This window comes from Lagopus leucura, unplaced genomic scaffold, assembly GCF_019238085.1.
Source record: "Lagopus leucura isolate 7727_CA_CO unplaced genomic scaffold, USGS_WTPT01 Super-Scaffold_100157, whole genome shotgun sequence".
Classification (NCBI taxonomy): domain Eukaryota; kingdom Metazoa; phylum Chordata; class Aves; order Galliformes; family Phasianidae; genus Lagopus; species Lagopus leucura.
Window position 1 is genome coordinate 24,167,339 of NW_024962334.1, and position 26,466 is coordinate 24,193,804.

The following is a 26,466-nucleotide window of genomic DNA, read 5'->3' on the forward strand; positions in this document are numbered from 1 at the left end:
GGAATGCTGTGTTCCTTGTCAGTCATCACTGATTTGATTTCCTAAATGAAAAATATTATTTCTAAAATGAGAACTAATTATTTAGCTTTTTATGAAAACTGCAGTTTTCTAGAAGTGGCTCCAGTGTATGTTGAGGGAAGAGCAATAAGCATCCCGGAAATACTGAGAACTCATAGCTTACTAACCTTTGGAGCCTGTTTCTTAATTTCTGTAAGCTGTACAAGTGTATGACCACAAGGGAAAGTAGGGAACTGGCAAGTAGAGGAATATGCATACGTCCCTAGAGAATACTGAAGAGGCAAAAGAATGAAAAAAGTAGAATGAGTGGCAATATAGTAAAGAAAAGAATGAGGGGATTGTTCTGTGAGTAGAGCTGAAGGAAGTATAAGGGTTATAGGAGCAGTAAAGATTAGGAGAATATATAGAAAGGACTAAGAATGCAGGGAAACAATCTTGAGAGTTGTAAGTGAAAAGAGGAGGTGCTACTTATTAGTAATTTCTGTCTGAACTGCTAGTTTTGCAGCAGTTTGTATGGAATACAGATTGCATTACTCATGTTTCAGGATAGTGGTTGTCCTTCATGTTGGGACAAATTGTCACATGAATGAATACATTACAGCTGCATCAGAAGTTGTCAAAGCATTTAAAAATGGAAGTGCTCAAGTGAACATCAGTCATGTTCTAACAACCCTTGGAAAAGTTGAAAAGTGCGAAAATGAGATAAGGATTAATGTCGTGGGAAAAGCTTATAGGATAGTCTACTACATGATAAATGGTTCTATGAAATAAGAACTTTTTGACAGATTGACTATTTGAATATGTTGGTATAGCATTCTGGAAAGTGTACAGCACATGTTTGAAATTAAAAACAAAGTTTGCTTAGATTTTTGCATCTTCGCTCCTTGGTTAATGTTTTAATCTGCACAGACCAATGAACTGAACTGAAAAGAACAGAATAGAGTAGTTCAGCTGGAAGGGACCTACAGATACCAAGTTCCACTGTGTGACAGCTTAGAGCCTCCCCTCCTCAGGAAATTGTAGAAAGAAACTTGCAATAGCAAGTGTGCTAAGCTTCTCCTCATAGGATGTGCCTTCAGCCCTTTCACAAGCTTTTCTGGCCTGCTCTGAGCACTTTCAAGTATTTTAACATTACTTTTATATTGTGGTGTCAAACTGCACACAGTATTGAAGATGAGGGCACACAAACACTGAATATAGCAGGAGAATTGCCTCTTTTGACTGACTGGCTATGCTGTGCTTAATGCATCCCAAAATGTAATTTATCCTCTTTGAAATACTTTTTACCCCCAAAATCCAAATACTAAAGGGTTTAAGCTCTTGAGTAGAGGCTGCAGAAGGAAAAGCTGCAAAAAATCAAGGTTAAGTTGTTCTAAATAATGAATGTTGATTCTCTTTTCTTTATATGTTTTTAATGTTCTCTTACACTTGTGAAGTAATGATGTCTTAGAGCTGGTAATTAAAAGATACTTCCCTCAAAAATTTGTCATTTGAAAGAAAGAAGGACCTAAAGTAGATTTGTAGTGAAGATTCTTCATTTCCAAAGGGAAAAGATATTACTAAACTGAATGCCTGAGGAACTAAAGAATTTCATTATAGAGAGGCTAATGTGTAGGTAAGGTTAAAAGTTGCCTTCTGTGACAGTCTGAACAGGTAGGGCAGGATGAGAGGAGCTCATAAGAAAGGATTCTAGGATTAATGTAGCTTTGAGACCAGAAGCCTACAAAGTATGGAAGAATAGATAAGGCAGTAAAGATGTTCATACTTCTAATGTTGAGAAGGGTGAGGATAAAGTGAAGACTGAGAAAAGCAAAGCTGATTTTTTTTTTTTCATAAAAAACAGAAACAAAACAACAAAAACCAAGCGCCTTGAAATCTGTGTAAATAAAAAATTTAAAGGAAAAAAACCTAAATTTCACTTTAAAGTGAAGGAATAGTGGATGATGGGACGTGAAAGCTGAATGCGTGTTTTTTCTTCTCTTTCCAGCAAAGATGCTAGTGTTGCAAATATAGCAATGGTTGTGACAATTTGGAAACAAAATTCAGGGTCTTAATGTGCAGCAGGAGTATGGCCCCAAGTTCTGAAAGGAGAGGCCTAGTAGTAAATATCTTTAATTCATCTATAGGATCAAGGGCAGATAATGTAGATTTTCACAAGTGCATTCCTATTGGTGATCTCTGCAATACTCAAACTCTTACAACCCATTCTGAAGAAAAAAATTATAAAATCCTAATATTACTAAGCAGAAAGATAGTCACCATGACTCTGAATGTCTCCCTTTCCTTCTTTGTCCCAGGTTACTGAGGAGAGCCAAATACTATATAGTATGGAATATCCATTTAGCAACTCTTGTTCAGTTGTCCTGCTTCTGTTCTCTCTCAGGTTCCTCTCGCTTCCTCTATTCCTCCTCGATTCCTCTAGCTGGCAGGGCAGTGTGAAAAGAGAGGAGAAGAAAAAAAAAAAAAAAAGTAAACACTGCTCTGCCACAATTGCAATACTGGTGTGTTATCACTACTGTTTTCATCATAAATCCAGAACACAGCACCTTACCAAATTCTATGGAGAAAATCGACTCTATCCCAGCCAAGTCCAGTATATAAAGTCAGAAAAGTTGCACAGTAAAACATACAAAATGAGATTGATCATTTATTAACAAAGACGTAGAAAATAAAGATGATTACCAGATTTTTAAGACAAAAGGAGAGATGACAACAAGAATGTTGAGAGAGTATACACTAGGGTCAACTATATTTATTAGTATAGTTCCTGTATACATTCTTTGGATTATTTTGTTTATATTTACAATTATTACTTTTCGGTAACAATGAAAAATTCTGACAAAATATATTCAGATGTTGACACAAAGTCAGGTGACATTATCAAAATGCAAGTTGATCAAAATAATAATGGGAAGAATTCAATTAGAGTGAAGTTAAGACATAATTTGAAAGACCATGTATTTCAGGCCTATTAACAAGGAAGCTCTCTAGTATACTGGGAAGATCAGAATTGGAATCTTTACTGCGTTTCCGCAGTGGGATGTCATGAGAAATGAAAAGGAGCAAGCGAGTTGACATCTGGAAAAACTGAAAGCCACCAGTCCTGCCATTGTGTTGTGTTCTATAATTCCACAGGGTTCTTTAACTACAGAGGGAGTACAGAAAGGAATACTCAACACTTGTTTGTTTTTTGTTTTTTTTTTTCCACAGTGGTCAGGAGACTGGGGAATCTAAGTGTAAAAAGACTGGGATGAGATACAGTGTTGTCATGGTTTTGACTGGGATAGAGTTAATTTTCTTTGTAGAGGCTAGGAGGATGCAGTGTTTTGTATTTTTGGTGATAACGCACCCATGTTTTTAGTTGTTACAAAGCAGTGCTTACACGTTGCCGAAGAATTTTCATCTTGTGTTGCCTTGCCAGTGAGGGGGTTGGAATACACAAGGAGCTGAGAGGGGACAGAAACAGGACAGGTGACCCAGACTAACTAAAGGGATAGCCCATGCCACTCCCGATGATATTTGAAAAGTCATGGCAGTCAGGTGAAGTCCTTGCAACATCACATATTTTCAAGAAAAAAAAAAAAAAAGAACTAGCAACCTGTCCATTTCACCTCTGTGCTGGGAAACGTCATGGAGCAGATCCTCCTGAAAGTTATGCTAAGGCACGTGGAAAATAGGGAGGTGATATAGGAGAACCAGCATGGCTCCACTAAGGGAAAATCCTGCTTGGATTTTCCCATTGGACTTCTATGATGATATAATTGCATCAGTGGATAAGAGAACAATTGATGTCATCTATCTAGACTTCAGTAAGGCCTTTGGCACGGTGCCCCACAACAGTCTTTTTCTCCAAATTGGAAGTGTGTTTTCAATAGGTAGTTTGTTTGATGGATGCAGAACTGGCTGTGGAATTGAATCCAAAGAGCGATGGCCAATGGCTCAATGTCTGGATGGAGATCAGTGATGTCCTCAAGGGGTCAATGCTGGGGTAGATACTCTTTAATATCTTCATCAGTGATATTGACAGTAGGGTCAATTGCACACAGCAAGTTTGCAGGTGACACCAAACTGTGGGTTGCAGTTGACATGCCTGAAGAATGGGATGCTATCCAAAAGGACTCGGACAGGCTTGAGCAGTGGACCTAAGAGAACCTCATGAGGTTCAGTAAATCTAAGTGTAAGGTCTTGCACCTCGGTGCAAACAGCACTACCAATACAAGCTGGGGAATGAAATGATTGAGCACATCTCTGCTGAAAAGAGCTTGGGGATATGGGTGGATGGTAAGCTGGACATGCAATGTGCCCTCACAACCCAGAAAGTCAACCTTACCCCTGGGCTGCATCAAAAGAAGTGTGGCCAGCAGGTTGAGAGAGGTGATCTTGCCACTCAACTCTGTGCTGTGTGTGCAGAGAGTACTGTACTGTGTGCAGATGAGTCCTCAGTGCAGAAGAGACATAGACCTGTTGTAATGCATCCAGAGGAAGGCTGCAAAAATGATTCATGGGATGAAATATCTCTTCTGTGAGGACCAGTTGAAAGATTTGGGGTTGCTCAGCCTGCAGAAGAGAAGGCTTCAAGGTGATCTGATAGCAGCCTTTTGGTATCTAACAGAGAACTACAGGAAAGATACGGTTGTGATAGGACAAGGCAAAATTATTTCAAACTTAAAAGGGTAGATTCAGATTGGATGTAAGGAAAAAGTCTTTTAAAATGAGGGTGGTAAGGCCCTGGTGCATATTACGCAGATAGGTGGTGTATGACCTGTCTCTGAAGACTTTTTCTGAGCAATTTGATCAAGCTGTGTATGTCCCTATTCCTTGCAGAGGAGTTGGAGTAAATGTCCTTTAAAGGTTCCTTCCAGCTCTGAGGATTCTACGGTTCTACATGATGTCAGGCTGAGCAATAAGAGCTGTGATAAAGAATGAAGAAGGGAAAGATGTTAGGAGTGGTAACAATCACATGTGATGGTCCCCGTTTTCCTGGGAAGGGATGAACAGTGGGAAGCAGTGAATGAATTCATTATTTTGCATTGCTTGAGTGCACAGCTTTTACTTTACTTAGTAAGCTGGCTTTATTTCAGCCCGCTACCTTTCCAATTTTCTTCCCTCATCCCACCTTGGGAAAGTGAGCAAGTGGTTACATGGTGCTAAGCTGCCTATGGGGTTAAGATGCAACAAACATTTACAGCAAAAGGCCTTCTGATTAGCACCCATAAATATCTTTGGGAAGCAAAAAGAACTCTAAATTGAAATGGGTTTGCAGGCACTTTTCTCATTTACTAGCTCTGTTGTATGTGGCCTACACTATTTGCTTAGGATCCCAATGGAAGAGTGACATTTTCAAGGGGTACATCCACCTCTCCCCTTGTATAATTGACAAAGTCATAATATGCATGACTCCAAATGTAAGAAGGCATTTGGCTCTGTCATAATCAATGTTTCCTAAATACTGAAGATTTAATCATAGAAAATCTAAGCACAGAATAAGAAAGTGTTGTTAATGGTGAAGGAATGTTGCTATTATGAATAATGTGAAGTTTTTCAGGTGAGCCAGTCTTGGTGGAATAAGTCAAATACTGGTTCAGTGGAATGCCACTGAATGCTCTTTGAGACAAAATCTACTGAAAACATAGGATTTAAAGTGTAAAAAGGGTTTTATAAAAGGGAAGTATTATGATTCTGAAAGTTAGAAGCTGCTGCTAGATAAATGAAATGGATTTAGTCTTAAAAGTATGTATCTGGAAATTAAAATCCTGCTATATTAACCTACTGATTTGTTACGCTTTGTGTAACTGGAGAACATTCTGTGGAAAAGAATATATTTAAATGGACCATGAGAACTAATTTGTAACTAAAACACTGATGATATTTTTATGTTTATTAGTACTTATCATTTCAGAATAAGATTAAGCTTTCCACAGAACTCATAAACATTTAGTTTGTTGTAACTACAGATTTTAATGATTGAAAAACAGGCTCATCCATCTGTTGGAGACCAGCAAAACAAATACCTTGACTCACCTATATAAGCTGCCTACTCTGAAAATGTGCTTCCAAATAAGTACAGTGAGAGCTGATAATGCTCTTTTTTTTTTTTTTAGACAGGATGTCAAATTTAGGGTAAATGATGCTAAAAAAATAACATAAAATGGTCTTTCACTTCTGTCAGTGCAATAAAATGATCAGAGCAGTTTTTTTGCTCATCAAAGCAGATGGCTTTAATGATTCTTCAAGCCATGCTTAATTCATCTGCAAACAGCAGAGATCGGTTCACAAATGTGTACTGAAAGAGAGAGATGTTACTGTTCATAAATGCTCTGCAAGTTTGCTTTGCCCCATCATTAGTGGCAAATGGTGTTTACCTAAGATAAATTATTTTTGTGAACAGCCTCAGAGTCAGTGTTGCAGTTGCAATAAATTACCTGTAAAATGAAATGAGCATCACCTGGTTAATGTAGCTAGTACAATTGACTTGATGAAATAAGTAAAATTGTCTATTTTCTTTTGAATTAAAATTGCATTATAAAGGATTGCTATTTTCCCCAGTACTTGCTTGCCTTGCACTACAGAGCTGAACATTTTATTTTTTTCATGACTTTCAATGGTGAGTTTTTATTGATGTACTATTTTTTTTTTTAATAACAGGCAGTGAGAACCACATGATCAATTCACATGTGTTTGTAATTTAATAATAACTTTGTTTTTGTATAGCATCAGAAGCAAGTTCAGAGAAAATCAAGTGAAGAAATATTTGTGTATGATAGCTTATAGGAAGGGAGGCATCGATACATATCGAGTAAATGAAACCATTGATTCTGATTTTTTGTCCCTAGAAGAGGACTTCTGTTTTTCCTAAGTTACATCGTAGGGTAGAAGAGGTAAATCTCAAGTTGTGCCAGGGGAGGTTCAGGTTGGATGTTACGAAAAAATTTTTTGAAAGAGTGGTGCGGCACTGGAACAGACTGCCCAGGGAGTTGCTGTTCCTGGAGGTGTTCAAGAGATGTGTAGGTGTGACACTAAGGATTGTAGTTTAATGGGGATATACTGGTGGTAGTTGGGCAGTTGGACTAGATCATCTTGGAGGTCTTATCCAACTTCAGTGATTCCATGATTTTTATGACCATTCCTTCATTCACCTTGTGACTGAAATATAACAAAAAAAAAAAAAAAAAAAAACCCTTACATTTGATTAAGCAATGGAGATACTTCTGAACACTGAAACTCAGTTCTGAAGAGGCTTTCCTGTATTAAAAACTGCTACAATTATCAGAAACTTGCATGGCTCTGGGCCATAAAGAAACTGAAATTTTTGTTTTTGTCTATTGATATATCAAAATTCCAAAAATAAAGTTTTCTTTTCCAGAACAGGCATTTATCACTTAGAGATGTGAGTAATGTAGTCAATTAGGCCATACAAGACTTGTTTTCTTTCTAAACTGATCTTACTTGAAGTTAAAATATGTTTCAAGTTTTATGATTGATGGCTTGCCAGCTAAGCCATTTTAAATATAGCAAGAATAGACAAAGGTGTTGGGATGACACTGACTATAATAAATAACACGAGATATGTGTTAAGAAAACTGTGAAATTAGATATTGAAGAGCATTGATGCTTGGGGTTGTAGATGTTCTTGATTTCAAACTGAAATTATAAACAAAAGAAAGTTTTATTGAATCATTTAAAAGAAAGTTAGTTACAGGTGGCATTCCCAATAAGAACACTGTTTCTTCATCTTGCTAATCCTGGACAACATAAACACTCAAAGTCAAACATAATCAAAATGTTTAAGTACTACTGTAATTAATATGAATCATTCATTTCCTTTGTACATCCGTTCTCTTGTCAGGCACTCCTGACTGAATGTGTTGTGAAGTGTCATGTTTTCAACAGTGTTTTGGTCAGGAAATAAAACTTACTGCGTAGAAAATTCAGGTATGTAAAGCACCACTAATGTCAGAGGTGAGGATGCTTAAGTCTTAAGATTCACAAACAGAATTTATTGACCACCCTCATTTCATTGGGTGGTTATGCCTTTTCTCTTCTCAGAGGGCATATTTTTCTGTCTTTGGGTTATAGTCCGGAAAATATGAGAAGAAAGGAATACAAAATGTTTATATGCCACTATACAATTTTCATTAGGCAGACATTTGAAGAGAGATCTTCCAAATATCCTTGTTTCACTGTTAGAATATTTTAAATTCGTTCTTATTTCAAAACCTTCCTCATATAACATTAATCATGATGCCAGTTGCCTGGAAGGAACATAGCAAACCCCTAGGTGCAAAATTGTGACATTTTTGAGTCACAGCAATTAGTTCAGTCGCCTAACAAAATTCAAGTGAAAGTGAGAAAGAATAGTCCAGAACAGGAATAATCCACATCATGCCTCTCAATTCAGACAAGGGGTCAGGGTTATAAAGATTGCATTCAAGATGTCAGCAACTGTGTTAGAGAACATAATTTAGCAGCAACGCTCATGTTTAATGCCAGGAAAGCAGCTGGCATCCTACAAGAAATACACTTGAATAAAACACAGTTCAAGACATTTGAGACCTTCTGAGAGGTGAAAACCTAGATGAAGATGCATCCTCAGAGTATAAATGGAGGATCTGTCTAGCACTATGCTGGTGACATTCTGATTATTAAAAAAAAAAAAGGGGCAACAAAAAAGTACAGTTGGAAAGTGGGAGGAGGGGACTGAATCCTCCTAAACTGTGAGTTTCAGTGATAAGGCTTCACTAAGAAAAGTGCAGCATAACTAAATTTAACATACATTCTAGAAGAGCAATCAAATCATATAGCCAGAGCTTCTGTGAATAATTCATGTGAAACCTGATGAGATAAAAGGACTGACATGAGAGAACACCATAAATAACATACTGTAGAAAGACTGAAGACCAAAGATCTAGTCTTTCATCAGCCGATACAAGGCAACATCCTCCTTTGGAAATGCTGGTGGTTCTTTGCTCAGTCTAGTTAACTTGCAATTTCACAGTTTTTCAGTTGGGAAACTGACAGAAGGCAAATTTCCCAGCAGACAAATTTAGTGCTGCTAACTTGCTACTAACTTCTAATTCTTGCCAATTCTCTAATTTTCTCAAATTGACATTTTGCTGAACAGAATAATAAATACAGGACCTTCTTTCCATTCCAAGTAACTGTGTGCACTGCAGCAATTGCTCCTGTTTGATCGATAATCTATGATACCTTTAACTGTTTGTTCTCCTGGCTGTATCTCAGCCTCAACTGAGCCTCACTGTTTTTCTTGGTCTAGCTGTGTCTGCAGTACATCTGATAAAACCTGTCCCTGTGTTTCTTTCACTGCAACTGGCCACTGTATGTGGCCTGCTCTGAAAGTAGTGCTCCTATTTATTTCTATGGAAGCTAAAATGGATACATAGAGCCCAATAACAGTCCTTGAGAGAGAAAACGCTTGGCTACAAAACGCTGCTTTTCAACATAGGCACTGCCTTTAGCTATGCATTTTCACCAGCAATGAATGAGAGCCTGTGTAAAAACAACAAAAAAAAAAAAGCATCAACCTGCTGTTGCTATGGTTGAAACACGCCATCCACCACCTCACTGTGTTCACATCCCTTGATTGGTGTCCTTAAATGCTCAGTGGATATCTGTGAATGTCAATGGATGCCATTTTTTCTGCATGGAGGAATTAAATTTCATTCCTTTGCTTCATGTGCGCTTCCATGTCAGATGCCATTTTGTCAGACTGCCCCTCTGCTGCTGTCTGTTGCACAGGAACAAAATATAAGGGAATACTGGTGGGAATGTTCAACCTCTACTATCTATACCACCAACATCTGCTCCTGATACTGTGGGCCAATATAATGAAATAAGAAGCATTGCTTTTGGAGCAGCCCTCATGGCTTTGTTGCTCTTGGGTGGAGTATTTAGTTGTGGCATTATGACTTGTCTCGCTCCAATTTATAGGAGGGAGATGAGGTTCTTTTAATGTCTGTATACCCGGTGTGAGATTAAGAAACAACAGTTCATATGTTGGTCTGACCAGTTCATTATAAATCCTAATCAGGGAGATGGGGAAGGGAAAATATGAAAGAAGCAAGAATCACGTAAAGTGGGGACAGTCACCACCAGCATCCAGCAGCTGTCCTGTTACACACTTGAAGGTCCGAGGCAGAAGCTTGGGGGGGGGGGGGGAGCAGCAGCATGGCTGGCCTTGGGCAGCAAGCAGGTAGCAGGAGGCAGTCGCAGAGCCAATCCAGGGGGAAGCAGCAGCGCTCAGGCGGCAGGCCCAGGAGAGTTTGTCAGCGTGCAAGAATTTTGTAGTGTGAGGAATCTGATGTCAGACACCTTTGTTCTTCTTCAGCATTGTGGTAGAGCACAGAGCAAGTCAGGGAGGCAGAGAGGAAGGTTGTGAGGCTTCTAATGGCAGAAGCCTCTTCTTCTTCGTGAGGAATCTGTTGCCAGAAAAACTTAAAACCTCATGATTGCAGGTCCCCATCTTATCCTTCTTTTTCTGCCTGGGTGATATCCCTGGGCGCTTGAGCAAGAGTCATGTGAGTACCCCCTGAGATGGCCATCTTCCTTTAGTCCACACAAAGGACTGCGTCATGGCCATTAATCTGCAGCATATCTCTCTCTCATTGTGCCTGGCTTTGTCAATCTGTGTCCCTCAGACAAAGGATTTCACAACCTTTGCCCCAGACTTGTCCATCAAGGTTCTCCAGACAAAGGATATCTCACCCTCTGCCCAGGACTTGCCTGGACTTGTTCATCTGTGTCCCCAGCAAGCTTTGAGACAATGTAACAGAATAATATCTTACATGACTTCTGTTTTGTTTTATTTTTTCTCCTAGCAGTTGCCAGAATACTTGGGCAACATTTCTCAATGCATCCCAAACTGCAACAGGGACAATGTCTGTCATTGCTTCCCCTAATCAGAAAAAGACACTTATGTTAGTGTAGTTTAATGTGAAGATGTGCTGAAGATGATGGGGAAATGTCATTACATTGTAAATGTATTATGCTATGTTGTGAGCATGCCCTGAGGTGCAACCTGTGCTCCTCCTTCTCAAGCACGTGCCTTCATCTGCATGCTTCCAACAATGTTGAGATGAGATACAAGCATAGACTCTGGCTTTCTTTGTGATGAATATTTATACACTGGCTATAAGGGAGCATCTGTGGCTTCAACAGGTTCCTGTGGTTTATCAGGGGACCTGGATGTGTTGTAGCCTACTGAGCGTACTTCCACTGGTGGGGAAGTATTAGGTCAAATGGAGACCAGAGTGGATTGTAGAAAATGCAGGTGCAATATAGTTCTGGACTGTTCTTGTGTTTAAATTTATTTATGTTTAAGTATATTTTTCACTGGACAAAAGCCAGGATGTGCAGCACTATGGAGGCTCAAAATCTTACAGGATTGAAACTAGATCTAGTCAGATATTTTTCATTAACATGCTAATTCTGCTAAAAAAAAAAAAAAAATGCAATTGTCACACAAAGAATGAATAAATTTTTGCAAGAAGGTTGTGGTGGTGAAATCAAAACTGTATCATTATGGTATGATAAAATCATTTTTTAATTAAATAAAATTTATTTTCAGATAAGTTTAATATTAAATAATGTTCTTAGTATCACGGTAATGATTGTTCAAACAACTCACATTCACATGTGAGTAGACAGTTTAGAGCATTTCTTTTGTCCAGGTTGGAAAGTGGAATTCCAGTTATCCCAGCTGCTTTCAACATCTTCAAGAACCCAAAACCACCAGGAGCTTATCACATGGCTCTATGAGGCATAAACTGGACATACAGATCCATAGAAGGAAAAATATTGGCTAACTTCTTTGCTTGCTGTAATGCAGTATCATAGTGAAATTAAGTGATCAGAAACAAATAGCTTCACTTGTAGAACCACTGAAAAAAAAAAGATTTTCTACTATATTGTATGAGTAGTTTTGTTTCAAATTTTCACCAGTTTGGAACTGTAAAAAGTTCTAATACATAACTCTTGGCTTTTAGAGCTTCTCCCCACTCCTAATAAGCTCTCAAAACCTTTCCTTCCTGGTCTGTCAGAGCCACTGAAACTTAGTTAACTTTTTTTAAACCAGCAAAATGGACTCTCACAGCCCATTTGGATTGTTGTGGTGGGCCATTGGGCCAATGTCTGGTTCACTGCAATGTGGTGGTAAGCCACAGTGTCCCAAGAGGTACAAGTCTTTCTGGAATGCAAAGCTGGCATCTGTCATTTTAGCCTCCTTGCGTGTCGTACTGAACAGCTCTGTCAGCCTCCATGGAAAAGGGCCGGAAATAAATCTTTACTAAGTATTGGTTTCATTCCTCTCACAGTTTCCTTAGTTGATACTTTTTTTTTTTTTTTTTTTTTGGTCATTGAAGATATTTCCTAGGCTTTCTATTTATAATGCACATAATGTCCCCTACTGGTGGTTTATTCGGGGAGTGGTAGAAAAGCATATATTAGAAGCAGACAATATTAGTCCTGGATGTGCTGGTTGTCTCTGTATTATATTGAGTAATTGTTTCTCTTGCCTGCAGGCTCTGATTCATTACAAACCAATCCAAAAAACAACCTTGGATTTCAAATAAGTAACTGAGGTCAGAAATATGGCATGAAGTGTTTAAGCCAATAGTGGAGGAAATTACTTTATTACAAAGTTAGGCTGATATTTTCAGAGACAAGAATAATTCCCATTAACGTTGTTGGCAATCATGCAGCCCAATCACAAGCATGTAACTTAGAAAACTTCCCCCTATGTGGGCAAGTGTTCTCAATGAGTTTCTAAATTTATAGAAGCCTCAAAAGCCCTGTCTCTATGTTTTGCTGTTAACGTCTGCAGTTGAATCTCAAAGGTTGGACTCCAACAAGCAGCATTTTTACTAGGCCAACAACATTCAGCGAAAAAATATTAACGTATAATATTATACATTCTTATTTTTACACATAATTTTCATGATTCCTTTTTAGCTCTATTCCCAATAGATGTCTGAAGCACTATGGCTGTAATCCCTACTGTCTAAGAAAACATGCAGTAGATTAGGCAGTAGTAATGATTACCAAGAGCAGGGCCCCTGCTGTTAAACTCAAATAAGCTCATCATGAGCTCTGTTTCTGATGTTCAGCTGCTTTACTTCATTATTCTCCAAGAAACAAAGTTGGCAAGTAACCACTCTGCTCTGTGAACAGACTGACAACATAACAAGAAAACTCAAGACTTAAATCTTGATTTCCAGAAGGTAAACACTTCCGGAAAAATGACTTACTGGTTGCTATTTTCTGCTTATAACTTCCAAGGACAGTATGAAAATTACTTATAAACTAACAACAACACCAGCAAGTTGTCATGACCTTTCGTTATCATATCCATTCTCTCTAGCTCTAACTGTGTTGTCTGAAATATGAACATAAGTCAGGCTTGCAGTGCTGCCATGTCTTGGAGTTCATGAACCGGAAGTTCCTTGTTGAGTAATTGTGCACTTGAACAGCAGAAAGTTACAAAGGCTGTTAACATGCCAGAATGAGAAGAAGCTGGAGTAACAGTCTATCATCTGGATTTATTCTGAAGAAGCTCCTGTTTTCTTAAGGAGGGTGAGGTCTTTTCTTTTTGGTACTGTGATTTCCATCAATTCTCTGTGGATAAAATTCACCCCTCCTTTACAAATGCAGTGCTGCCAACCTGTCTGTAGAGAAATCTTGAGACAAAGAAACAGGCAACTTCTCCATGTTTACTGTTTTCTGGTTTTGAGGCCTCAGTCTATCTGCACTTGTATGAAGCAACACTAGGTATATTCCAGTGGCTCCTGAGACATTACTCTGTCAACCCCCATATTCATTTACTGTAATTTCTTTTGGAAGGAAAATTCTAGAAAAGAGATCATACCATCCTCAAAATTAATAAATTTTAAAAATACACGGAATAGTCATCTGAAGCCCTCACCTTCTTCTGTTCTGGTTCAAGCAATAAAAAATATGTGAGTTATGAATGATGTATATGCTGCACCTAGTATCTGGCAGCATGGTAGCACTCATTTGGCATTTCAACATGAGGGCCAATACAAAGACACTATAACCAGGAGTGCTGAGGTTCCTCACTGCCTCTTCCTACCACTGTAGGAGGGGTAAAGATTGCTACTTGCTGATAATGCCTAGATGGCAGCAAATCTTGGGGATTGATGTAGCGTCCTGAATCCTTGCCTGATTGGTGTTCTGGAGCAATGGCTACAAGGAGCTGATAAAACCTAACAGAAGCAGAACTTATCTGGTCTACAAACTTAACATGCATGGTGACATGTAGGTAGAGACCTATGTGTGCACAACCCCTTCTGTGAGTGAGAATAGTGGTGTGCTTTTGCTGTTGTTGTCTGGGTTTGGCCAGGGTATCAGAAAGGCTATTTGGTTTGGTTGAGTGAAGGACAAATATTTGCAGTGAGATAATATTTGTCTGAGAAAGACAAATAAGGTGTGGATGATGAGGTATATATGAAAGAAGATAGGAAATCTGTGTAAGTCATGCAGGACAGGAAAAATTACCAGTTGAAAGCTAAGAGGACAGAGAAGGCAAAGATAATAGCAGGGAAATGGGAAAGTGGAAGTCATTATAGGGAAGGGAATGTAAAGATTCATGAGGGTTAAAAACTGGACTTTTCAATATTTTTTACTCAGTGGAGTGTCGAAAAGATAGTGAAGAACTGTGAAGCATTTCTGGATGCAGAAAGTTCATTTTTTGAATTTACTCATTCTTTAGAATTCCAGTGTTGGCTTTAGCTATGCTATTGTAAAGATGATCAAATAGTAACTTCAGATTACAGAATCACAGAATTGTAGGGGTTGGAAGGGACCTCCAGAGATCATCAAGTCCAACCCCCCTGCCAAAGCAGGTTCCCTACACCAGGTCGCATCCAGGCAGGTCTTGAACATCTCCAGAGAAGGAGACTCCACCACCTCCCTGGGCAGCCTGTTCCAGTGCTCCGTCACCCTCACTGTAAAGAAGTTCTTGCGCATGTTTATGCGGAACTTCCTATGCTGCAGAGAGGAGAACCAGCTATTATTTCCCATCAAAATTTCCAAAATACTCTCATTGAAAATTCTTCATTAGTTTGATCTCTTCAGCCTATGCAGTAATACTTTAAGAAAGAACTGTGTAAGCAAAGTTTTCTGACATCAAGATTAGATGCAATACTGTACCTGTGAAAGAATCTCTCAATTCTCTCTATTGCTTTTTAATGCTATTTTCAGTTTTCTAAAGAGTGAAATCTGTTAATCCTATGCTCCACCCTTGCTATGTGTACAAACAAAATATAAAGCAGAAGGAGCACTCTGTACTGAATACACAGCCCTGCTTGTGACAACTGCACAACTTCTTCCTGCCAAGTCCAGTCCTCTGTATTCACTTGAAACCTGGTATGTGCAGACTGCTTTGCAGTGATAATAAATATAATTCTGCTAAGAAGAGAAAAAAGTAAATGAGTTTCCTCTTGAGAGTTTATCAACTTGGTGATGAACAGTGCAGTCTTTTGCAGCAGCTTTCTAAAAGTTTTTGCTTTTAAGAAGGTTGTGCTGGTTTCAGCTGAGATAGAGTTGATTTTTCAAATTGTGTCTGGTATGATGCTGTGTTTTGGATTTGGGAAAAACAGTGTTGATAGCACATTGACGTTTTGGTTATTTCTGAGCAGTGCTGCGTAGAGCAGAGCATGTTTCAGCTTTTCATGCTGTCATTATGGCACTCACAGGGACCTGGGGTGGGGAAAGGAAGAGGTTGGAGCCAGGACAGCTGGCCTGGATTGGCCAAGGGGATTTCCACACCTTGTGATACCATGCAGGGAGTTGGCTGAGAAGGTGGCCACTGCTTGGGTGGATTGTGTTTGTGACAGTGGCTATGTGGTGCTAAGCTGCCTGCCAGGTTAAACCAGAGCAAAGGTGACTTGGGATCCTGACTCATATTTAAGTTACTGATATCCTTCAGAATCCATAGATTTTTAATGAGTCTAGTTAAAGACCATGTACTTATTCATAAGGCATCCTGATAGGCATAAGCTCAGATGTGCTGGTGGAATTAAACAAGGTGTTATGAACACCGCGTTTGGAAAACTGGTCAAAGTCAAAGCAGATGTAATTTTAAACATTTGAGTTTTTGAAAGTATTCCTCCTATTCCCCTTCATATCTGTTACTGAAACAGCAGGCTGTATACTTAACCTGAGGAATGAATTCCTGCAGATTCACAGGTAAGCTTGAAATCTTTGGTGTGTGTGTGTTTACGTGGTAGCTCAGGGTGCTCTTAGACCTTACAAACCTGCCTGCCTTCCCCCAGCCCTTAAAATAAGGTGGTTTTCTGCTGGCTCAGCTCTGTATCTATCTCATTCTTTGGTCACAGAAACACCAATGCAGGTGAGAAGAAAGGAAGGCAGTGATAAAGAGGAGAAGACACAGTGATTTGGGTATGACCTAATAATCCCATGTTTTTGACATAAGAGGGAGAATTGCTAGGAGTGATAGCATAACCTCCCCCCACACAGGCAGCTTCCAGGAATGTGGTGATCAGGATGGGCAAACAGGGCATGTCTGTAGGGTGTAGCTTGGCAATTGGCACAGCAGTGTGCTCAAGGAGGGAATTAGGTGGTCTGTTTTCTTCCCATGTGGGAGAAGCATTCTGTCACAGCTGTTTGCACAGACAGGGTGCTGTACTTTGCTTGCAGGTTCACAAGTAGGGGAAGCGTTCTTGATCTCATCCAGTACGGTGGTGGGCAGAGGGTAAAATCCAGTGTACTTCAGGGAAATCCCTGGAGATGCCAGACACATTCACCCAGTGGTGAATAACTGAAAACTGGTAAGAAAAGAGTCTTCAATTCAGGCAGTCATTTGCACCAAGAGCCTTGTAGCTGAACAAGGTGCACACAGGTGGGTGATCTTTTACAATTGGCTGAGCTGCAAGTAGCAGTTCGGACATCAGGGGGAAATTCTTTACCCAGAGAGTGGTGAGGTACTGGAACAGGCTGCCCAGAGAGGTTGTGGATGCCCCGTCCTTGGAGGTGTTCAAGGCCAGGTTGGATGGGCCCTGGGCAGCCTGGTTTAGCATTAAACATGGAGGTTGGTGGCCCTGCATGTGGCAGGGGGTTGGATGATGATCCTTGAGGTGCCTTCCAACCCTGGCCATTCTGTGATTCTGTGAAAGATAGCTTGTTTAAGAATCATACACCAGCAGTGGACAATACTGAGAAGCAGGCACCTGGGTCCCTGGTGACCTACAAAAGTGGGGCTCTGCTTCTGTCCCCACACTCCAGCTTCACTATCAAAAATGGCACTTTAGAAAGGCTTTTGACACTATCTCCCATAACATCCTTGTAAGTAAGCTTAGAAGGTGTGGGATAGAAAAGTGAACAGTGAGATGGGTTGAAAACTGACTGCATCACTGCAGGTTAGGAGTTGTCCTGCTAGAAAAGAATGGAGGGTCACAAAGATTATTAGGAGCCTGAAGCATCTCTCTTTTGATGAAAAGCTAAGAGAGCTCGGACAGAAGGACCAATGCTCATAGATACCTAACGGGTGGGAGTCAAGTGGATAGGGCCAGGCTCTTTTCAGTCGAGCACAGCAACAAAATAGAGGGGCAATGGGCACAAACTGGAACATAGGTAATTCCATGCAAACATAAGGAAAAATGTCTTTACTTTGAGGGTGACAGAGCACTGAAACAAGCTGCCCAGTGAGGCTTTGAAGTCTCCTTCTCTGGAGATATTCAAAACCTGTCTGGATTCTTTCCTGTGCAACCTACTTTAGGGATCCTGCTTTAGCAGAGGAGTTGGATGATCTCCAGAGGTCACTTTGAACCCTTACAATTCCATGACAAAGTATCTATACTGAATATTAACAACAGGCTACTATAATTGCAGAATAAGATAGAACATAAGTAAAAAGGATGTCAACTGTATTGATAGGTATTTCCTATCCAAACTTATTATCTTCTTTGATTAGTACCCTTTGGTTTTTATCAGAAGGTACAGTTAAGTATTTTTCTTCATAAGTTATTAACAAAATTGAACCAAAATTATCTTATTCCATGTCATACTCAGCCTCAAGAGTTGAACAAGCTAACTGCAGTGACTTCAGAATTAAAAAATGATATTATTAATGTAAGTAAGCAAACATGGTAAGAATATAAAAATGAATTAGAGTGATCAGTGGCTTGAATTTACACATTTGAAATTACACGTTATATACTTGAAAAATTTACACTATATTTGAAGTGAAACAAACAAAAACACAGTAAGGTAATGTGTACTGGTAACAGCAAGTTGATTCTATATGCAGAGGGACAAGCCTGCTGTTTTTTTGCAGCAAAAATATTGCTTTAGTTACTTCATGTCAAAAAGCAATAACCTATCTGGAAATAATCATTCTATTTCAGCGTGGGGTTTTTTTTTTTTTTTTTTTTTTTTTTTTTTTTTTTTGTGAGTTCCTCCAGTATTTGATAATCAAACCAAAATTTGTGTCATTGCAATTTCCACTATCATTGCTACACATAGAGATAAAGGCCAAAATAGACCATGCTGTAAAATGTCCTAGGTCTGTCTGTTTGAAACGTATAAACATTGCAGTCTAACACATAGCTGAGGCCTGTACCATTGGAAAGAAAGTAAGGAAGGGCAGGGATCATTTGAAAGGCACAGCTGATTAATGGAACTCAACAAAGGTAAGGTACACTCATAATGTAGTGTTTTTCCTCCAGCTACAGCAGTGAAGCACTTGCACTGCACTGAGCACAACAGATAAGCCATCAGCTCTGGTTCATTGCAAGTCGACTGTGTCTGAGGGGTTTACAATAGTGTAGTCAGAAATTCATTTAATTATTTTATCTTTTTTCTTAATATGAATAAGGTGGCATATAGTTAATTTGCTTGAGCACAAAGTGAATGACATACTGGATGATTAAGCCATGGGATTTATAAAATACCTGGAAATACAGGGGGACGTGTAGACAGCTGTGCTGTTTATATGCTTATCATAATCATCAGTTTCCTTTGGTAAACTTAAAATTGAACGTAAAGCAACTTTTCTATTGATTTTACTTAGATTTAGGTCAGACCTAGATGCAAGGAGGCAGGGGGTACATATATTTTAAGGATACAGAGTTCTGCAAAATCCTGAACATTTCAGCAATGAGAAAGTATGGGATGATCCCTTCAGCTTGTCCCTTGACTCTAGCAAGTAATGTGAAGGCTGCTCTCTGCTCTGCTTGGTGTACCTGAAAATGCCAGCTGAAATAGAAGTTTTTGGGTCCTACAAATGTTCTTGTAAGTGCATAAACATGACCCCTGGTTTTCTTGTGGAATTGTGTCAGTGTCAGGAATTGGCAACAGTAGAGACACCCAAGACAATGTGCTCCCAGATTTCGCCCAGATTTAGGGATGGGAAGTGTTTAGAAGGAAGGCCATCAATCTGATGCTTAATTCCTCATGTTGATTTGATAAAGCTTGCGGTTTGGGTAAGAGAATGACTTCTTTTTTTGTATATTACAATATATCTGCGAACTCTGGGTTTCCTTACAGGAGTAGTCCAGCCCTAAGTGCAGGCAAAGAAAGTTGGGAAAAAAGTGAGAGAAGGAAGGGTAGCATATGATGAATAACTAACAAGTAGAGAGAGGTAGCTTACTAGTAATTGTAATTCTTCGCAGCTATAAAACCATTCAAAATTTTGGAAGAACTTTTAAATATTTTTTTAACCAGGTTAGTATTACAATCAGACTTTTTCTTTTTCAATATTGAAATTGAAGAAAACAAGCCAATCAAATAACGCTTTTGCTTCTAAGTGTTCAAATTTTGATTCTCAGTACTAAAGTTCTCTGACAACCTAGGGATTTAAGTTTCTTCTTTGGAGCTTGACTAATCCTTTACTTAAAAAGGAAACAAAAACAGAAAAGAAGAAAGAAGAAGAAAAGAAAGGGGAAAAAAACAACAAGAAGAACTTAGCTAAGTCATTCTGGCTTCTATTCTCCCTCTTTCTCTCCCTTTCTCTCTCTACTTTCTCACTCCACCACTTGAATGTATCATACTGTGTTGCTGGTTGCTGAGGTGCTGCTTCACCTTCTGCAATGTTGCTTGATCTTTGATTTCCTGTGAAGCACAATGAATCTTACATTAGAGTGTGCAGAGTCAGGTGGTGTGCCATCTGTTCCCAGGCTCTGAAAACACTGAGTAACAGAGAGCAGTAGAAAGCAACACCAGTTTCATCAGAATATTCATACTCACACAGTAACAAACAGGGCAGATGACTCTGTTTTCAAGCACAGAAAAGCATTTTAGTTTTCCAACAGTTACCTATTAAGCCTAGCATGTTGAGGTGTTTTTTTTTTTAACTTTATTAAAATATGTTTAATATTCATTAACAAAGCTCAGTCGTAAAATATGTTAACAAATTCATACTATTTAGGTGATTTGATGCTATGGAAACCACAGTCTGCAAAGTAGTATTACTTTAACTGTATTTAATAGTGTCTCTGCACGCAGTGACCAAAAGATAGCTAGAACAACTGCAAAACTGCGATACAAACATACTGAAATGCAGGTAATGCAGAATGTCAGTGAATCCCTTGCTGGTCCTTATCCTTGCTGATAACTGTTTTTCTGTTGCTTCTTTTTTTTTTTTTTTTTTTTTTTTTTTTTTTTTTTTAATGTGCACTAACATTCTATTAAGAAAATATCATATGTACCTGGCTTGCAGTTAGAAATTTGCACGCTACTTTACCAAACGTTGATTACATATCAGAGGCTAGAACTATTTTACTTATGCATTTTCTTAGCCATAATTAAGACAAAAAAATAAATACTTTGAGTGCCTTACAATATGCTTATCAGTTATGAATAATTCAGCTCTCAAAGTTACTAAGATGTATATCTAATTCTTTAATGTTTCACTCCATGTTAATGCTAGAGTAGCTTGTCAGGTTTACAGGAACCCAAAATTGCTTTAACTACTTTGCTAAACATTGTGCTTATTACAGAAGAAACTAGAGGAAAGATTTATCACATTTTTAGAAACCATTTAAAAAGCTTCATTGATCTTCCTGCACTTTAACTTTCCAATGCACTTGTTTTGAAGCACTATATTACAAGAGATATATAAAAGCTTAGAAAAAATGTTTCTGCAAGAAAAATGAGGAAATGAAGGAAAGAAAGTAGCAGATTTGTAGTTCATGTTGGACAGTGTTGTATCAGTGCCCTCACTAATGCCTTCTGTCTCTCAAAATATACCACCTTGTTAATAATAAAGTGTGTCTCCTGGCTAAGTTCTACTTTTTCCAGTTGTGCTCTTAATTTGATGAATAATCTTGAGAAAGTTACTATGTACTACAGTTTACTTGTATATATGAGTAAGGATAACAATGATCGTAAGTTCATACATACTGAATCTTTTACTCAGATACTGTCAAATATTTTACAATTATGAATTCATTTTTTCTTCATAATTTCAAAGAATCATCGAATGAGTTGGGTTGGAAGGAACATTAAGGATCATCTAGTTCCAACCCTCTGCTGTAGGTAGGGTTGCCACGCATAGATCAGGTTGCTAAATGTCCCATCCAGCCTTGCCTTGAGCATCTCCAGTGATGGGGCATCCACAGCATCTCTGGACAACCTGTTCCATTGTCTCCAGTGACATAACTGTGTTGAAAGATTGCACGCATACAGCTGGCATTCAGATATAGATGTCTGGATCAAAGCTAGCACAAATTAAAATTTCCTGCCTAAGAAAATTGCTGAGCCCCTCAGAGTTGCAAACAGAGCAACAGGGAAAAAAGTCAGATGATTTAAAAAGCTGACACAAACATAGTCTGTGGGCTTGGCAAACGTAGGAAGCAAAATTGATTTTGCATTGTCTGAGTTTGGAATGACTGATGTTTACATCTAACTGTTAGTTTGCAGAGAAGCAAGGGCTTCTTTGTGGATAGGGATAAACTCAGATATGAAAATAAAATATAAAAGGGAAAAGTCAGATAAACAAGATGTGGCTTCTGATTTTCAGTCTGGGCAGAGTTCAATGACTAGCTGGCTCAGCTCTATGTTTCATGTCTAATTAGGATCAATTAAACAAAAGATTTCTCATTGCTTAATGTGCAGGTATGTCCTAGATCTATGAGGCTTAGAAGTTCTGCAATCAGATATCTTAAGCTTGTAACCTTAGATAATTGAACTGTAGAATATGCTTCCTTCCCAGTCTTCTCCTTGAGGCCTTCAGGAACATGCATCAGTTTATTCTTCGTTTGTTAATTACTTATCTGAATATAACATTCTGACCCTACAGTCACTGAATTAAGCAGCAATATTTCTATTGAGCTCAATGTGTTTGAGTGCACTGTTGTTGACTGGGGGGGTCAGTTCTCTCTGAATCAATGTAAACGTCAGACCCGCATTGTCTAATTCCAAATAGATTGGAAAAAAAGAAAACAGCTAATCTCAGATAAGCAGGAGTGTAGGTCTTATATTTTTCCCTAGCCTATGTAGCAAGGCCTGTGAATATAAAGCATAGTGAGGAGGAAGCTGAACTACTTCTGAAAGAGGAATTAGGAGAGGTCCAACTGCAATTGTTTCAAGTTGCATGCTGGCTAATTTATTTTGCTCTCAAAGCAAATGAGGGATGTTTAACTAGTCCAGCTCTCCTAATACTATAGCTTGACTGCAAAAGATTTAATCCCTCAGATGCAAGAAAGTACAGTTTCTGCTCCAAATGCAAGCTACTTGAGGCAGTCTGGGCTGTGAATTTAATTATACTCACCTTGGAGGTCTGTGGCAGAGCAGAAATCCGGTAAAAACAGCACTATCAAGGTGACTGAAGCCCTCTGTTTCGGGCTAAGAAATTGAGTCCTCTTTCTCACTAAATTACACATTCATACATGTAGATTGGCCCAAGTTCTTGTGGCCATGAGATAACCCTGCTTTGTTGGAGCAAAGCTTGGGTTTAAACCTGCTTGTTCTCTTTCAGGTATGAAAAGTATATTCTAAACAACAGTGATTTCTAGGACTGTTAGCATTTACTAGTAATTAGTCTAAAAGACAGTCAATTTTAAGTTGACTGAACTACTTATTGCTTTTTTTTTTTTTATTATTATCTTTAAGTAAGAGCAATAGTAGGTGCGTGAAGCCGAAGAGTAGCCTGTAGGTATACAAAGTAGAGATAAAAGAGATTATCCATCACCTCTTTCAAGGTGTTTTGTATATCAGCTTCCCTTCAGGAATTACTGGAATTTTGTTATGTCAGCAATTGTTGTAGACTGGGAAGTCTATATGCAAAGATCATCAGTCTGCCAAGATATTGACAGTGAAGGCAACACAAAGTGAGTATATCCATCTAGAAGAACCTGAACATATTACAAGAGTTGGATGGAGTTTGGAGGGAGAGCTGGGATAGCGTGACATTGGGCTTGCTTTGTGTATCTCTTTGGATTTAAACCGTGTAATCTTTCTCTCTTCCTCTTTAAAAAAAAAAAAAAAAAAAAAAAAAATCGTTATCCATTGCAGTTACAAGCTTAAATTAAAACTAATGCTGACTCATTGACTTGAATAGGTGATTGCTCTAAATTTCAGGGAGCTGAATTTTCCTATGTTCACATTTCTTTTGACTACAATGACAGTGGTTTTAATTTAGACTAATACTATCTGGTACGTATTTATCTTTCTTCTGCTAACTAGGATCTCTCTGAAGAACCTATGTGATTGTGACGTAATTAGTAATTTTCAAAATGCCAGAAGTAAGCAAAGTTGTAAGCAATCCCTTCTCAAATTTATTTTTTTATTGTTAGATATTTTTTTTGTTGCTTATCTGTCTTTCTAATGTACTAAAGAAACTTGCAGTGATAGATGCAACCTGAAGTTATCCCAGAGCTGAAAACCTGCTATGTAGCAGTTTTCACTGGGTTGCGTGATAGAAAATGCTAGCAATCTCTGTTGCTACGTATCAACCTAAATATGTTTTGGTTTAAACTTACCAGTCTGGATATATTCAGTCTGAAACATCAGAATGGATTGGTCTGAATGACAGCTTAACATATATTTCCTTGTATTCAAACTACTGCTGGGATAAAACCTGCTCAGTGTGAGATTTCTAATTTCAGAAATACATGCTAGGATCAATTCACTCTTATCTACGTTAATTCAAGTGTCTGACAACCGTCTACTCAGTGACTAGAAGAGCAGAAAGTTAGTTACTTTTTTAACAAAATTAAGTCAAATATCTGATGTAATGCTCATATTTTGGAAGGAAAAATCGCGTGAATTGTTAATTCATCTGCAAATTATCCCTTAAAAATAAAACCTCATTTTGTACTCTACTGTGTATGCTTAAGGAGAGAAGTTCATCTAGATGTACGACTGTTGTGAATATATCCGTCAAAGGTTTTACACAGAGTTGACAAAAAAATTATTTGTCAAGTTATGTTTCCTTTATCCAGCACAAATAACTAGTTTCATTTGCATCAGTATCAGACAAGTATCTGCAATGCTGACACTGGGATTTGCCTTTCCTGGCTGAAAACAAGCAGATGAAAAAAAGGAAAGGAAAATTCACTAGATTTTAGAGAAATTCTAATTGGATGATGTTCATTTTGCTGAAGAGTCTTCTTGCTCTGTTTTTTCAGACAGTTGATCTTGACTTCTTTTCTGACCTGTCATATCATCCTTTCGGAAGATACAGCATGTCTTGAAATTGGCCCTAAAATGTAAAAAATATAACACTGAGATATAGCAGCAATGTGCAATATGTTGGCAATGCCTAATAACTTGTCAGCTCTGAATATTTTTATGCCTTCATACGTGGGTGGTAGCTTGCCCAAGGTAAGAAAGAAGGGGTACCTTAAGAGGTAACATGCTTTGTTGCTAATAGTGCCTACAGTTATGTTGAACATTTTGGGTCTAGTCTGAAAATATTTGCTGCTTATTATACTTGAATAGTAAGTGGGTTTCTTTTTCAGAAATTAAAGCATATAAATGCCTTTTGGCCTTCATGTGCATTTGTAACTGATGTTTGACAAATATCTCCTTTTCACTGTACTTGCTTGAACTATTTTAATGGCTCAGAGATGTGAATTAGCATTTTCAGCTCTTTAGTAGTTTGAATGGCGTTGGCTATGAAAGAGGACAAGAAATATTTTTTTCACAATTTGTTGAAGTGCTATAGAAATGCTTTAGCTTTGGGTAAATCTGACAAATATATAAGCTGGAAAATTTATTGAACATGAGCATAATTCAGAGTTCAAAGGAGGGATCATTCCCCTCTTTTTCCCTCTTCCTTCTAAGAGCTGAGATTAATACTATAGCAAACTGGAAATGACAACCCTTTCATATTTAAGATTTATGGAATAGAGTAAGGAAAAATTGGGCAAACTCTTCAAGATGGTTATGGTTCTGTGAAGTTGCCCACTCATTTGCAGGGATACTGATATTGCTCAGGTACCCTTATAAGAAGTGGGGTGACCCCCGAGTTGTATATTTTTCTGTGTATGTAAATATTTTCTGAAGTGAAAAACAGAAATAACAGAAAATTTAGCAGTAGCCCATATTTGGTGTGACCAGTTTTACACGTAAACTCTTTTTTTCAGATGTTTGCATCTCTGGACATGACCACCAGCAAAATAAAACAGTACTCCTCTCAAACACTAATCATTTTGAAGGTAAAATGAGACTGTTTTTCTGCTTGTCCTCCTGTTGCAAACTGTACCTTGTAGGTCAGAAAAAAAGTGTAAATTGCATGATAAAACAAACACAAGTTCAGTTCTTTCAGAACTATGTAATTTATATCACAGGAAACAAACCCACCAAGACTTACAGAAAAGGCATGCAATAACATAAGCTAATAGTATCTGAAAAAAAAGCAGTACTGAGCTTTTCAGGAATAACATATTATTGTAGGTTAATACTCTCTCAATTCATAAACTTTTAACATCTCCACTTGCCCTGCTGTTCTCTGCCCAATGTGTGTTTTTTTTTTTTTTTTTTTTGTTCTTTGCAGACTCTTTAATTGGAAAATTGTTTAATAAATCCTCACATTTTATCTCATCAAAGAGAGACATAGCATGTGTAAATATTCATTACCACTTCATGTTTAAAACCACTACAATAAATTAACTTCATAACCTTTAGAGAACAGGAAGAGACAGGAAGCCTGGATGTATCAGAGACAGTGCATTTTAAAAAAAAAAAAAAAAAAAGTATTAAAAAATGTATCTCAACATGGTCATTTGAAAATGTGCTTAGAAAGATTTTGATTGTGTCTAGTAGTATAAAGCAGATTCACATCAGCTCTCTTCAGTGGGAAGACTAATTATCCTCCTGAGCTGTCAATCTCACTCTTCTGTCAGTACAAGTTAGGCCACTGGCTTCATAATGTAAGACTAAGACCACAGTGTACTTAACTTCTCCAGATATTTATTAGCTTAAAATGATGTCATGGAATGGGAAAGTTTAGGT